This window comes from Gekko japonicus, unplaced genomic scaffold (assembly GCF_001447785.1).
Source record: "Gekko japonicus isolate JY-2015 unplaced genomic scaffold, Gekko_japonicus_V1.1 scaffold689, whole genome shotgun sequence".
Taxonomy (NCBI): domain Eukaryota; kingdom Metazoa; phylum Chordata; class Lepidosauria; order Squamata; family Gekkonidae; genus Gekko; species Gekko japonicus.
Window position 1 is genome coordinate 592,354 of NW_015174862.1, and position 15,097 is coordinate 607,450.

At 46.1% G+C, this 15,097-nt stretch overlaps 1 protein-coding gene across 1 annotated transcript in view; it reads left to right on the forward strand.

Moving 5' to 3' along the window:
* DGKI (diacylglycerol kinase iota) overlaps positions 1 to 15,097 on the forward strand; it is a 383,828-nt gene that overhangs the window by 162,020 nt on the left and 206,711 nt on the right. The gene's annotated exons all lie outside the window — the stretch shown is intronic.

Below are 15,097 nucleotides of genomic sequence, written 5' to 3' on the forward strand. Positions count from 1 at the left end.
ACTGGCGTTTCCCTTGTGATAACATCTCTACTGTCAGTGCACTGTAATGACCTGACCAAACCATGACCCTGAGGGGAGACTGATTTTCCTTATTGTGCAGGTACAAAAGTAACCAAAAAGTATAAAGAAATTGCATCAGCGGTCATTTCCTACTGAAGCACACAGGAGCGGAACTCCAGCAGTAAAGAGCCCAGGGGGTGGGCACATGCAACAAGGCCCACCCCCTGCTCCCAGCAGCCCTCAGTCAGAGCAAGAAGCAGCCGGGTAAGTTGCAGAGCCCCCCGGTCCAAAACAGTCCAGTGGCACCTTTAAGACCAAGTTTTATTCAGGTACAAGCTCTCCCTCCTCTGCGAGGGCAGATCTGCACGTGTCCTCCCCCCTCCCCAATAGCTAGCAATCCAAAACAGTCCAGTGGAGCCTGAGCGGTGGGTGTTGCCTTCTGACACTCTTCCAGTGATGCCAGGGTGTGTGGCATATGCAAATAATTTATGCTAATGAGTTATGCTAATGAGCTCCTGCACCTCTTTTTCTACGAAATGACCCCTGAATTGCATCTATTAGAAGCTAAGCAGGGTCACTACTTGGATGGAGCTGCTATGCAGAGGAAGGCAATGGCAAACCACTTCTGTTCATCCCTTGCTTTGAAAACCCCATGAGGTAGAACTTCATGGGATTGCTGTTTGTGACTCAGTGGCCCACTTTACCATACTTACTGTTTAGTCACTGAACTGCCTAGCTCAGTGTTTGAGTAAGGCTTTGAACAGGCGGGGCCAGATGAGGAAGAACAAGGCTTGACTTGTGCGTAAGGCATAGCTGCATGAGAAGGTATGCTCACGGTGGTGAATGAGTTCAAATGGAAGTTTTTATAGCATGGTTGCATAGTGTTGACCTTGACTAGTTATCCTAAGTGGTTTCATCTGACTGTCTTTATTCCTTCTTTTTGGAAAGCTCTTCCCCCTTCCTTCCCCCTTCCTTCCCTTCTGAGTATTCCATCAGTCTTACCAGCATTCACCCTCTTGTCATTCCCCCTTCCCAAAGCTTTAGCAGCTTCAAATTTCAGACTTCAGTGACTGTCTGACTGCCATAGCCGCCTCTGTATATTATAGGCATTTCTTGAGGCAATGGCTCGTGTAGAATGCGAACGACCACATGAAAATAGATTTTAAAATCCTTTATGAACAGATCAACAGCCCAAATTGTAAGGCAGAAGGGGGACTGATTGCTTTTATGAAGAGGAACGCTTTCACAAGGCTTCTGGAATGCAGTTGTATTGAAAGGGCTTAGGCTCTGAGCGTTCCTTGGCAGGGTGCTCCGTAAAACTGGGATGCAATTGGAACAGCTCGGCTGTTTCCCAAGTCCAGAAAATGGCAGAGATCTTAGGGCATAGTAGGTCACAGGACAAATCTCCCCAGTAGCTCTCAAAACATGGGAGTGAGGCGTCTCATAAAAAGGGTAGGAATGGTCAAGTTGGTTGGATTGAGGACATTTAAGGCTTTGGATCCAAACTTCAAAGTGGCCAGTTCTTATGCACATATTGTTATAGGTTAGGGGAAGTAGACCCTCTTCTAACTCCTGACAATCTACAGATTACTATGTTGTTTTGAGCGATGAAAATGTCGACCCTGTGTGCAGGTGCAGTGGAAAAGGCAAATTCCATGCTGGCCATAGAACAGGAATAGAAAAGAACGAGAAAGAAAGAGAATACCATAGAACAGAAATAGAGAATAAAAATGTGGCTGTCATGCTGCCCTTATACAAATCCATGGTGAGACTGCACTTGGAATATTGTGTTCAGTTCTGGTCACCGTACCTGAAAAAAAGATATTGTAGAGCTTGAAAAGGTGTAAAAAACAGCAACCAAAATTATCAGAAGGCTGGAGCAGCTGCCCTATGAGCATCAGTTAAAACGCTGAGGGCTGTTTTGCCTAGAAAAAAGGTGAATAAGGGGAGACATGATAAAGGTTTATAAAATGATGCATGGCATGGAGAGAGCAGACAGGGAGAAGCTTCTCTCCCTCTCCCGTAATACTAGAACCTGGGCTTATCCACTGAAGCTGAAGGGTTGGAGGTAAAGCACAGACAAAAGGAAGTATTTCTTCATACAGAGCATAGCTAATTTGTGGATCTTGCTACCACAGGATGTGGTAGGCTTGCCATTTCCCTACTGGGGGCAGGGGTTTGCCCGCTTTCAGGGCCCCCAGTCTGCTGGCCCAGATCTGGCCGGTGGGGGGAACCCCACCCCCAAAGTGCCACGTTTGTGCCAACGTGCCTGGTGTGATGCTGTCACTTGGAGGTGATGTCATTGTGCTGGGCATGTTGTGGGAAGATGCTCTATCACTTGAGGGAAAACTCTATGGTTTTTCCTCAAATGATAGAGGCCCCACCCACAGCGTGCCCTGTGCGATGATGTAACTTCCGGATGATGTCATCGTGGCATGCATGTGAAGCGCGCATGCCAAAGATATCCCAGATGAAGATAAGAAGCCCCCCCCCCCGCCGGCAGCCAAGTAAGACCTGGCAACCCCTGTGACCAGGGCCGACCCTAGGTTTTTTTGTGCCCTAGGCGGGGCTACCTCCTGGCGCACGCCCAATTATGGGGTTGCCAACCTCCTGGAGCGCGCCCCAGAGAGCCCTTTTCTCTTCCACTCACGGCGTGCCCTCCCTTTCCGGCCTAGCGGCCCCTTTCCCGGTCCCCAGCAGTTGGCTCCCCACTCAGCCTGGCACTGACCTGTGGAGATGGGCGAGGGGAAGTATTTCCCAGGCTGGAAGTGTCCTCCATGTTGCACTGCGTTGTGTGTCGAGGCGGGGGGCCAGGAGGAGCCAGGCGGGCTTGCAGGCCCAGGCAGGGGAAGCAGCAGGCCCCAGGCATGGCGAGGGAAGGAAGGGCCGCTCTCAGTCACCACGAGACTGAAAGCCAGCCAGGCCTGCGAGGGGCGAAGGCGAGGGAGCGCATGGGAGCCGGAAGGCGGCAGCGTGACCCGGCCTCCGGCTCCCCATTTCTTCACCCTGGGAAAGAAATGCCTTGCAACCAGCTGCTCTCCCCCTAGCCCAACCAGACCAGACTTCCACCCTTGCCCATGAGGGGCCCGTTCTGATCCACCCCTTTTCTACTCCGCCTTCCTTTCCCAAGGCGGCTCAAGGGGCGGGGAGGGTGCAGCGGTGGTGGGAGGAAGGCGGTGAGTGGCTCAGCCTGGGCGGTGGTGGCGGGGCAGGGCAGCAGGCTCAGGGCGCAGGCCAGGCGCGGGGCGGGTGGGGCGGGGCCACGGGGGCTCAGGCTTGCCTAGTTCACCTAGCGGGTGAGCCGGCCCTGGATGTGGCCATAGCTGCCGACTTGGATGGCTTTAAAAGGGGAGTGAACACATTCATGGAGGACTAGACTATGAATGGCTGCTGATCATGATGGATATCTGCTAGGGTTGCCAGGTCAGCAGGGGGATTTGGGCGATGTTCTGGGACATTCCCCAATGCAAGGACATCACCCAGAAGTGACATCAGGCTGGCGAAGTCACGTGGGATACTCTGGTTTGAGGGCAAAACTCTACTGTTTTAGGCCAAATTTACCCGGGACTTTGGGACCAGTAATCCTAATATCTGCTCCCCAGTTGCAGAGGCAAAATGCCTCTTTAAATTAATTGCTGGGGAGCACAGGCAGGGTGATGCTGTTGCAGTCTTCCTGTTTGTGGGCTTTCTAGAGGTAGCTGGTTCACCACTGTGTGAACAGAATGCCAGACTAGATGGGCCTTTGGTCTGATCCAGCACGGGCCTTCTTATGTTCTTAATCCCCTACTTGAAATTCTTTCTCATTCTAGGATTTGCATGAGCCTGCCAATCTGTGATTAAAAACCTTCAGGCACAGTGAGTAGAAATCCACAGAACTCTGGCACTTCCATGACCTCACAAGCCACATTTTATGGCAGAAAGCGTCTGGCATGAGTTGTCCAAAGTAAATATAGAAATTGTTTGCTGAGTTGTTGTAGCGTGTAGCAATTTGTGATGAAGGCATCACACGAGTCCTGGATAATGGGAAGGAGCAGCCTGTCTGGGATAAGATAAATTTCTGTCATGACAAATGCACACATGCCTATATGCCTGCTCCCTTGACTTAGTTGAACATAAGATCTACCAACAGGAAAATTACTTCTATTGCATTTGTGTGTGTTTTTCCGCCCAAGGGTTTTTCTAAATAGCAGCTCATATGGCAAACCCATAAGCTGCTTTCAAACCTGAGTATAAGTAGCAGTTAAAGGGTTTTAACCAGAAAAGCCCACTGACATGCAAACAGTAAATGCATTTTCTTGTAGATCACAGCTTTTGCTCTGAGAGATCTTTCTATTGTTGTTGACATGCAACCCACATCTCACCTAGAAGTGTTACGGTTAAAACTGGTTTATAAAAAGTCCTCACAGTAGCTGAGCATTGTTTACTTCTCAAATTCAAAACCATAAATCTTTGCCTGGCAGATCTAGGAAATATTGTTTCTGAAATATGTAGCCAGACACCCTCTTGGAAAGTTCTCCATCACTGGATCAGCTTTCAGGAGGCTGGGGTCAAGTATGAGGTTTTGTTACAAGAGGGTTACCTCCTTCTAATCCTGATCTGAAATTGTATCTGGTGTCTGACACTGGACCATCTGTATCCATTCATCAGGCACATTTACTTTATAAGCTGGGGATGGTGCATTGATAGCTTATTATTAGAGGCTGGTGGACAGTTTGGTGCCAATGAAATCTGTTCCAGGATTTGATTGTTTTCAATGAGTTGTAGCAAATAACACAGCCAGCTCAGTGTTTTCTCTAACAATGATTTCTGTGGAAGATACGGCTTGTAAAGTTTACCATGTTTGTACCCATCAATTATTAATTATTTTCTTCCTGATACTCAGTCCCTGGTGACTGCTGCCAGCATCCCAGATTTCGTAAGTAGGAATGAATATAATTAGCTCTAGAATCTTAGAAAGCCAATCTGAGTAATTAATTTTCTTGAACACTCATACCAGCTAGTTAAAGTCAGTGCCAGTGTGGTGCTGTGCACCCTACAAATTGCGCAGCAGTGAAAATTTTCCTGCCCAGATTTGAGTAACACGTGAGTCATACATTGCCAGAGTGGTGTCTTGCATCTTCTTCTGAACTGGCTTCCATATTGCTCCAGTAATATTAGAAGAACAGAATGAGATGGAATGGGTAGGTGTGGATTTGCCTATATTTCCTCTGAGTTCTTATAATTTAAGCTTGCATGGGCAGTACACAATCCATCCTAATCATTGCAATTGTATGGGATTCCTTCCTTCCAATATTACCAGTCAACTGAGATGCATCAACATGTCATCTTATTTACATAAGTGTAATAAAGTGTAGTACCCTGATTTGGATAGCCCAGGCTAGCCTGTCTCATCAGATCTTGGAAGCTAAGCAGGGTTGACCCTGGCTAGTATTTGGATGGGAGACCTCCATGGAATGACATGTTCATGATGTGGCGGCAAGCAGGGGCAAGCCACCTCGGAACATCTCTTGCTTTGAAAACCCTATGGGGTTGCCATGAATTGGCTGTGACTTGACGACATTTTCCACCACTGCCAGTAAAATGTAGCAGCCTGAACAGCTCAGTAGCTGCCCAAACAGCTCAGTTTTGCCATAACCTGTCAGGGCTTCAGAGCTAAGCAGGGTTGGTCACAGTCAGTATCTTGGAATGGAGACCTCCAAGGAAAACTCAGGTTGCTACACAGAGGAAGGCAATGGCAAACCATCTCTGCTCCTCTCATGCCTGGAATACCCCATGGAAGGGGGGGTCACCATGAGTTGGTTGTAAATTGATGGCAGGTTATTGATTAATAAAGTGTATGTTTTAAAATAAATGAGCCATAGTTACATATGTGTGATGTTCATTCAGTTCTATCCCGCTTTTCATCAGATCAGGGGGTGATCTGGATTGGTACTTGGAGGCAGTTAATAGGCTTGATGAAGACCTATAAACTGAAGCTCAGTCCAAATGAAACTGAGGAACTGTAGGCCAATAATAAAGCCAGTGGAGGAATACAGAAGCAGCCTGTAATAGGTGTGGTTACATTCCTTCAGAAAGTTCAAGTTTGTAGCTTGGAGATGTTTTGACCCTGAATTACAGATGGAGGCACAGGTCTCCTTTGTGACTTGTAGTGCCTTTGCCCAGTTGAGGCTGGTACACCAGCTGTGAAGCCTTCCTTCAGGAGGCGTGACTTGGACCTAGTTATTCATGCCCTGATCCCATTCACATTAGGTTAAAGCAGAGGTACGGAAGGGCGGGGCACATGACGAAGCCCCGCCCCCTGCTTCCGGCCGCCCCGCTTCCAGCCCTCATTCAGCCAGGAGGAGGCAGGAGAAGAGGGAGGGTAAGTTGCTTCCTCCCCGCCTCTCCCCACCCCTGCCTGCCTGGGGCCAGGGAGGGCCTTCCTCGCACTCCCGCTGGCCTTGCAGGTCCACCGCCGGGCCCCTGATGTCAGGGGGTGTGGCATATGCTAATGAGTTATGCTAATGAGTTCCCCTAGCTCTTTTTCTACGAAATGACCCCTGGGTTAAAGCAATGAACTTTTTGTGGGTGAGGCTGCCTTTGAAAATGATCTGAATGCTTCAATTGGTACTAAGGTGTCAGTCTAAAGTGTTCATTTCTAGGATTGCCAGCCCCCCCCCCCCTGGCCACTGGCAGGGGAGGGGGGACAGTTGCCAGCTCCAGGTTGGGAAACTCTTGGAGATTTGGGGATGGAGTCTGGGGAGAACAGGGACCTCAGTGGGCTACAGTGCCCTAGAGTCCATGATCTGAAGCAGACATTTTCTCCAGGGAAACTGTTCTCTGTAGTCTAGAGAGGAGCTGTATTCTGGGGGATCCCCAGGTCCCACCTGGAGGCTGGCATCCCTACTATTGGCTCAGGAATTTAATTGAAAGTGTGTTTTTCTTCCTGTGCATACATATATATGTGAATATATCTATGAATCAAATGTGAATATATATGTGAATCAAAGGCTAGTGGTTTTTTACTGTTGTTACACTGTTAATTGTTTAATTTTAATGTATTAATATTTTAAATTTTGATTGTGTTTTTTTTTAGTTTGAGATTATTGTCAGCTACTGAGTATAGTTTGAATTTTTTTAAAGAACAAAAATGCCTAATGGGGCTTATTCACATATATATGTATATCACTTCGTATCTCAAAATCTGAGACGTGTGAATTCACCCTAACAGTCAAGGGCACAGGAAAGGGAGGAACTTATTCCTACCCTGATATATTGGTTCCTGATGGGGGGAACTAGGAAAAAGCTGCTTGGGAAGAGGAACATATTCTGTGGTTTCCTCCTCTCAAGCTTACGTTACTTTTACCTAACAAAGATGGCCACTTGTTCTAAAGAATATAGGATGTCATGGAGGAGCTTGATCCTGCCTTGGCAACTGTTTAACCCTCTGCATTTAGAAAGTGCTGTGTTTTTTTTAAAAAAACATCTCTTTATTTGTAGGGTTTTTTTTAATATAACAGTATAAGAATAATAGCAAAGGATCGTAACTGTACAAGTATATGTGGTGAACAATCAAAGTTATCAGGAAGACCACAAAACTAACCTCTCTCTTTGTTGAACTCTTACTAGCTTAAAATATTTCCTAAATAAAAATACAAATATGAACAATATGTTATTCACCTGCTGTTGTCATTTGCCTGCTAATGTCATTCGGCATCTGAAATCACTCCACTGTCCAATAAATAGGACAGATGGATTCCCATTCTGGCTGTATCTGAAGAAATGAGCAGTGACTCATGGAAGCACATACTCCGCTACATATTTTGTTGGTCTTTAAGGTGCTACTGAACTCTTGCTCTGTTCTACTGCTACAGACAGACTAACGCAGCTACCGATCTTGATCTAAATATGAACAAAGGGCTTATATCCACCTTGGCAAAAAGACTGTGGGACCAAAATCACTGAAAAACAATGGGATGAAATCTGGTCCTCCAATGTCTTACGCAGCAGGGCAATAAATATCAGATTGCAGTCCTATACAGTTTTAACCAGGTGGTATATAACCCCTTCAAAGCAACATCTTTTCAAGCCCTCCAATGATCCTTTTTGTTGGAAAGGCTGCAGCCAAGAAGGTAGTTTCTTCCATTGTTGGTGGACATGTCGGAAACTAAAAACCTATTGGTCTAAGATATTAAATATAATTAGAAATATAACAAAATACAAGGTTCCCCTTTCACCCATGACTGCTCTATTGAATTTATGCCTTAATTTCAATACCAAAAATGCTGGTTTAATTGTGAAGAGAGTCTGTGTGTGTGTCCCCCCCCCCGGAGTTATGAAGGACAAAACTCTCATCCTGGGTCCCCATTCTCTGTCGTTATTTGACAGTGCAACAGAAGAGGAAATGGGATGATGTCATGCCAAATCCCCTGCTCCCAGTTTCTCCCACTGGGGTGCCATCTAGGGTTGGCCATACTACCCAGAGTGCATCTTGCTTGAAGAATTCTAGAAGCCTCTGTCTTTTGTTTGTCTGCAGCATTGTCCTTGAATATACAGATATACTTGCAATATGTACCTGCATGAGAAGCCACCCGGAGGATAACAAGGCAGCATAGAATAATGTCTGGAAATGTAGAGTTAGGTCCAACGAGCTTTTCTATTGGTGAAAAAGGAAGGAGGGTTCTCCTTTGACTGGGCTGGGGACTGTGTGACCCGGATGGGTTTCCCCCTGATTTCAGGGGCTCCAACCCACCGCCGGCCAGCTGGTCGGTGGTGGAAGCCCACTTCTGAACAGGCACATCACCCTGCAATGTCCCTGTCACAATGACATCACCCAGAAGTGAAGTCATCACATCAGGGACATTGGGGGGTGACACTCTAGTTTTTGTGCAAACTCTATGGTTTTGAAGGCAGACACTGGTCCATATTTTAATTTGTAGTTGGCAAAGAATTCTCCTTGACGCTCACACCTTCTGAATTTGCTCCTCTTGCTAAAATGAGTACCACTTGCATTCCTTCATTGGCACTAGATGTTGTAAATAATCAGGGGCTAGAGGAACACACATGTACTCAGGGCTTTTTTTGTAGAAAAAGCCCAGCAGGAACTCATTAGCATAATAGGCCATACCCAAACAGCAGGAACTCATTAGCATATTAGGCCACACCCCTGACAGCACAGCTCATTCACATATTAGGCCACACCCCCATGTTACCAGAAGTGTGGTCATCCAACCACACCCACCTTTTGCTTCTTATTCTCTTTACCTTGTTGTCAAAACCCAGGGCTTTTTTTGGGGGAGCAGGAACTCCTTTGCATGTTAGACCACACCCCCTAATTGTAGCCAATCATAATGAGTTTCTGCTGTTGGGTGTGACCTATTATGTTAATGAGTTCCTGTTGGGCATGGCCAACTTGGGAGCCAGCTGGAGCTCCGTTCCTGTGCGTTCCTGCCCCAAAATAGCCCTGCATGTACTTAAAGAGATCTCAGCTTCAGATGTTCCTTTGAACCTCCCTTAGAGGCCGATTCATACATTATGAATCGACTCTGATGCATGGAAGTAACAATTCATGTGCGGTGGCCTGCTCCTATGGAAGTAGGATATCCTTGCTCTCAGAAGGTGCTGCAGGTTTTGTTTTGTTTTGCCTTGTCACACTGTACACCCTTCATGTGGACAGGTATCTCGACATATCAGAACAACTTCAGATATGAATTGTCTCTGACTGCCCTCCTTTGGTGAGTGCAGTCTAAGAAGGGTTCCTAATTTTTTTAAAAAAATGATTTTCAGTTACTTGCTACCAAAATGAATATTCAACAGCATTCACTGTTAAGTGCAATATAGCATTATTACCAGACAGTGAAATATGGAAACATTTAAACGATTGATTAGGATAGTTCTATCAAGCCTAATCGGTGTAATTATTAATTCATCTATGGAAAGAGCTTATGTGTACCCCAACTGCATATACAAGGAGAGGTTGATACTGATACATGCACATTCTTTCTCTCTGTTTTTCTTATATACACATGGTTTGGGTAAGGTGGCAGCTACAAGTATGGACGGCTTCAAGAGGGAATTAGATAAGCATATGGAGCAGAAGTCCATCAGTGGCTATTAGCCACAAGGTATATATAAGAACTCTCGGTCTGGGGCAATTGATGCTCTGTATTCTTGGTACTTGGGGGGGACAACAGTGGGAGGGCTTCTAGTGTCCCGGCCCCACTGGTGGACCTCCTGATGGCACCTGGTATTTTTAGCCACTGTGTGACAGAGTGTTGGACTGGATGGGCCATTGGCCTGATCCAACATTTCCTTCTCTTATGTTCTCAAGAGTGATAGTTCAATAGTAAAGCATATTCACTGCAGGCGGTTCTATGGTCAGTTCCTGCCATTTCTAGTTAGACAGTCTCAGCTAACTGGTGTTGGGAATGGTTTCTGAGATCCTGAAGAGCTGGTACCTATTAGCCCAAACAATACTAAGCTAGATGGGACAATAACTATAAGACAACTTCAGCTTCTGATGTTCCTCATACCTACACAGAACAGGATACCTAACTGGATGCAGGGCCAGGGACAGCCGTGGGATTAAAATAAGAGCATGCTGAGCTTCCGCATGACTGATTAGAAGCTGAGTCTGAAGTAACTGGCATGGGAATTGTTTGGCATATGTTGGAAGTGCCTTTGGGCAATGCTTTATCCAGCAGCATTTATGGCATTTACAGGAAGTCACATTGATTCCTCTTGATCCAGAAGAAGCATTTCTGCAACAAGCTCATGTTCAGCATGAGATAGGATGCCAGCTGCATCAAAGCCTGTTGCTGAATATATGATGAGTGAAGGGTTTGCTTATATATATATATGTTGTTATAGAAGTAAAAACCTTGGTAGATGTTGACAACATACTGGTGATTCTTAAGATTTTTAAGAAGCCGAAAAGGAACTAGAAAGTTTTCACATTTGCCAATAAACCACACTGCCAGCTGAAATTTCCAAATGTCATCTTCATTTCCATCATCTCCCAGTAAAGGACATTTACCATGCTATGATTGTAAATGTCATAAGGAGTCCTTGTGGCATGAACATTTCTGATATTAGCATTTTAGGGGATTTAGAGGGAAATGTCAGACATGTTTGTGTGTGAAAATTGTTTTTGAGAATTATAGCCCTGGTATGGTAATTTTCTTGATTGGTAAAAATGATGGGACTTCCCTATGGGAATGTGGTTTACTGGTAAATGTTAGAATTTTCTTACCTTTGCCCCAGGGTCTTCAAAAATGCAAAAAAATAGTAGCTAATGACGAAAGCCAGCAAATGTTACCAGTTTAGAGGAGGAGGGGAGGAGATTGGATTTATACCCCGCCCTTCACTACCCAAAGGTGTCTCAGAGCGGCTTACAAACTTCTTTCCCTTCCCCTCCCCACAACAGACACCCTGTGAGGTAGGTGGGGCTGAGAGAGCTCTTGACAGAAACTGCTCTTTTGCAAGAACAGCTCTTATCAGAACTACGGCTTGCCCAAGGTCATCCAGCCAGGTGCAAGTGGAGGAGTGGGGAATCAAACCCGGTTCTCCCAGATTAGAGTCCACACACTTAACCACTACACCAAACTGGTTTAACAGATACCTTTTGCACTTAGTAAGAAACATAAGGAGGTTCTCGTGTTCATGTAGCTTTCAAGAAAATGTGGGGTGGGATCTGACTCATATGGATCATTGGTCCATTTGTCCACTGTTGAGTTTACTCTCTAGTGGTATAGTGGTTAAGTGTGCAGACTGTAATCTGGGAGAACTGGGTTCGATTCCACACTCCTCCATATGCAGCTGTTGGGTGACCTCGGGTCAGCCACAGTTCTTTCAGAGCTGTTCTCTCAAGCAGTTCTCTGAGAGTTTTCTCAGCCCCACCTACCTTACAGGGTGGCTGTTATGGGGAGAGGAAGGGAAGGAGATTGTAAACTGTTCTGAGACTCCAAGTGAAGGGCAGGGTATACAATCTCCTCCTCCTCCTCTCTGGAAGAGACTTCTCCAGGTTTGGCTACTTCAGAGTTTTTTGCTAGAGATGCCTTGAATTGAACCTGGGATACTCTGCTTATACAGACTGAATGCTCTACCGCAGATATTTGTCATATTTGTCTCCCAACCTTCAAGCTTCAGTGAGCTTACAGCGAGGTTGGTGTCATACCTGGGTCCCGGTCAGATGAGCGGGATACTGCACTGCTGAAGGGAGGCAAATTAGAGCTGGAGCAAAAAGAACCATGGTAGCATGATCCAACGTGCCCCTGTGGCTCCGTGCTCCAGCCTTTCGCAGGCAATCAGACATAGCGCGGCAAAACGAACCTTGCGCATTTGTGCGCATGCTTGGGATGGGGAATGGCGCTGGCTGCGACGGGCTACCAGTGCTTCCCCGATCAGACGCCTGGAGTTGCCCCGCGTCATCCGGAAGGTAGTGCTCTGTTGCCGGTACCTTTTCAATGCACGTTTTCGGGCTGAAGGGACGGATCGGGGATGGGTGCGTGACGCTTCCCAGATGTTGTGATATGATTGTGCCCGTTTGATGCGCCCTCAACCCATCTGTTTCGCGGGGCAAATCCTCCCATGTGACTGGGGCCTTACTCTCACTGCAGCTGTGAAATTGGTAAAGACAAGAGACAGTGAAATGCCCAACAGCATTCTGGGTCAAACTAGACAGGACAGTGGCATTCATATGCTTGACATTCATGTGGAAAACTGGGGGGGGGGGGTTACATCCCTACCCCAAGACGTACCTTTGGCATGATGCTTGAAGCATTTTTCTCCAAGACCAGCTGTGATATCAAAGTGAGCTTGGCTGGAAGACAAAGTGTGGTTAAAGCAGTGAAGAACAGTAGGGAGCTCCTTTCATCTGGGTACTCCATTTTCTGAAGCTGTTAGACCACTCACCTTCTGTGGGACAGGAGGACAGGTGAAGAAATATACAAGGATGTCCTTGTCTCATCTAGTTGGCCATGAATCTCATGGTGGAGCAGGGTTATGGACCCAAGTTTCTTCTTACCATGTCCAGCAACCCTCTGTCCACTACACTGGCTCTTTGTGGCCCCTCCTGGAGGCATTACAAGCATGGGACATCCATCCTTATGGAGTGGTCCTAACAAAATGATTCATTGTGCTTCTCCCATCTTTGTGGTTTTATCATTTTCATTAAAATGTCAGTCAAACAACTTGCTGTCCAACTGGTGAATGGGACCCGTAGACCTCAACTAATTAGCTTGCATGCTTTGGCTGAATTTTATTTTTTTTACAAAAAAGAGTAAAAAATTTACATCATTGGTTAAGACTTGTGAAAACTAAAGGCATAAACACAGACATATGAAGACCCATTGGATCATTGATAGTGCTCCTTTTTTGTTACATGGGCTTTCAACTATGAGGCTAAATGACATGGCCTTTGGTTTGGAGGCCCGCTGGAGTACACAAACATTGCTTTTCGCCTCTTCAATACGGTCTAAATATGGTGACACAATGTTGGCTCTTCACACTGACTAGAAAAATATGTCTTTTGAACTGCTCTGTTGCCAGGGAAATAAAAGCACCAGTTACTCTTGCACCACAGTTCTGGATGGGTCTCTATTTGTTTCTCTCTGTAGTCTCTTGAGCCAACCATCTAAGACTCCTGGGTTACACCCAACCAGGTTTTTTTAAATAGCTGCAGAAGCTGTGTGACTTTATCAACTACACAAAGCAGAAACCAGTAAGTGAAGCCTTTCCTCAGTGCTGCATCTCCATGCCTGGAAAAGCTTCTCCAGCAGATGCTTACTTGCTGTGCAGTCAACTAACTGCTCTTGCTCTGGTGTTTCTAACAGTAGCCAGGCAAAGAAATCTAGCTGGCGAAGGAATTTCAACCACATGTCTCCATAACAGAGAAACACAGCAAGAAAAGCTCCACCTATTAAATACTGAGGTGCCATGCTACTTTTAAAGACGTAAGAGCAAGGCTAATACAAAGCTGACCACTCAAGCAGCTGTTAAAGGTATAGAACCTCACCTACTGAACTGTCTACACCTAATGAGTTACCTCAGGGCAAGGCTAAGGATCAGTAATGAACATGGAGAGAGGAATGTGTGGCCTTCAGTCAGGAAGTATGGTGACACACTTCGTGTTCAGCCCTATAGAATAAGTAGGTTTGTGGTGGGAGAAATGGCATTTCGTAGTGATGCAGGACTAGCATCTGAGCTACCCACGTTCAGATTATCATTCTGCCATGGAAGCTTGCTGCTGTGTAGCCAGTCACTTTTTCTCAGCTTAACCTCCACAGGGTACTGTTTGTGGGAAGAAAATACAAGGGGGAAGAACAATGTTGTAACATACTTTGGGTCCCTAATGGGTGTGAAAATCATGGCATAAATATAAATAAATGAGGACAGATCCGTCCTGGTGGAAGAAAACTTTAAGAACTATTTTCACAGCCCAGGCAAGCCTGATCTAATCAGATCTCAGAAGCGAAGCAGGGCCGACCCTGGCAAGTATTTGGATGAGAGACCTCCAAAGAATACCAGGGCTGCTATGCCAGAGGCAAGCTATCAAGCCACTTCTCTGAAAGTCCTCCATGCCCTGTTAGGAGTCACCAGAGGTCACCATGACTTCCAGGCACAGGCACACATACATGCACGTGCACACACATACACACGAGAACTATTTTGATGAAGTACAGAGATCATCATTTCTGATAGCTTCTGTCTTGAAGAATTCTAGCTATGTAATACACTGTTTTTCCTACACAGCTTGATCTGGGTGCATGTTTGCTCAGAAATATTTTCCATTTAGTGCAGTGAGGTTTACTCCTCGGTGAACATGCATAGGATCGAAACCTTAATGAAGAACATCACAGATCCAATGAACATGATGTAAGAGGCATAGCTGCCTTCCTTCAGTTTATCTCCCATTTATGAAATGTTTTACCTCTCCTTAATCTCTTTTTATATATGGACTAGGGAGCAACGCTCGTTGTGGATGAAGACAACGGGCCTAGAAAGGTAGGGTGGGTGGGCGGAAGATAGATAGGTAGATGGATAGATAGAGGGGTTTGGAGAAAGAGAGGAAGGAAGGAAGGAAGGAAGGAAGGAAGGAAGGAAGGAAGGAAGGAAGGAA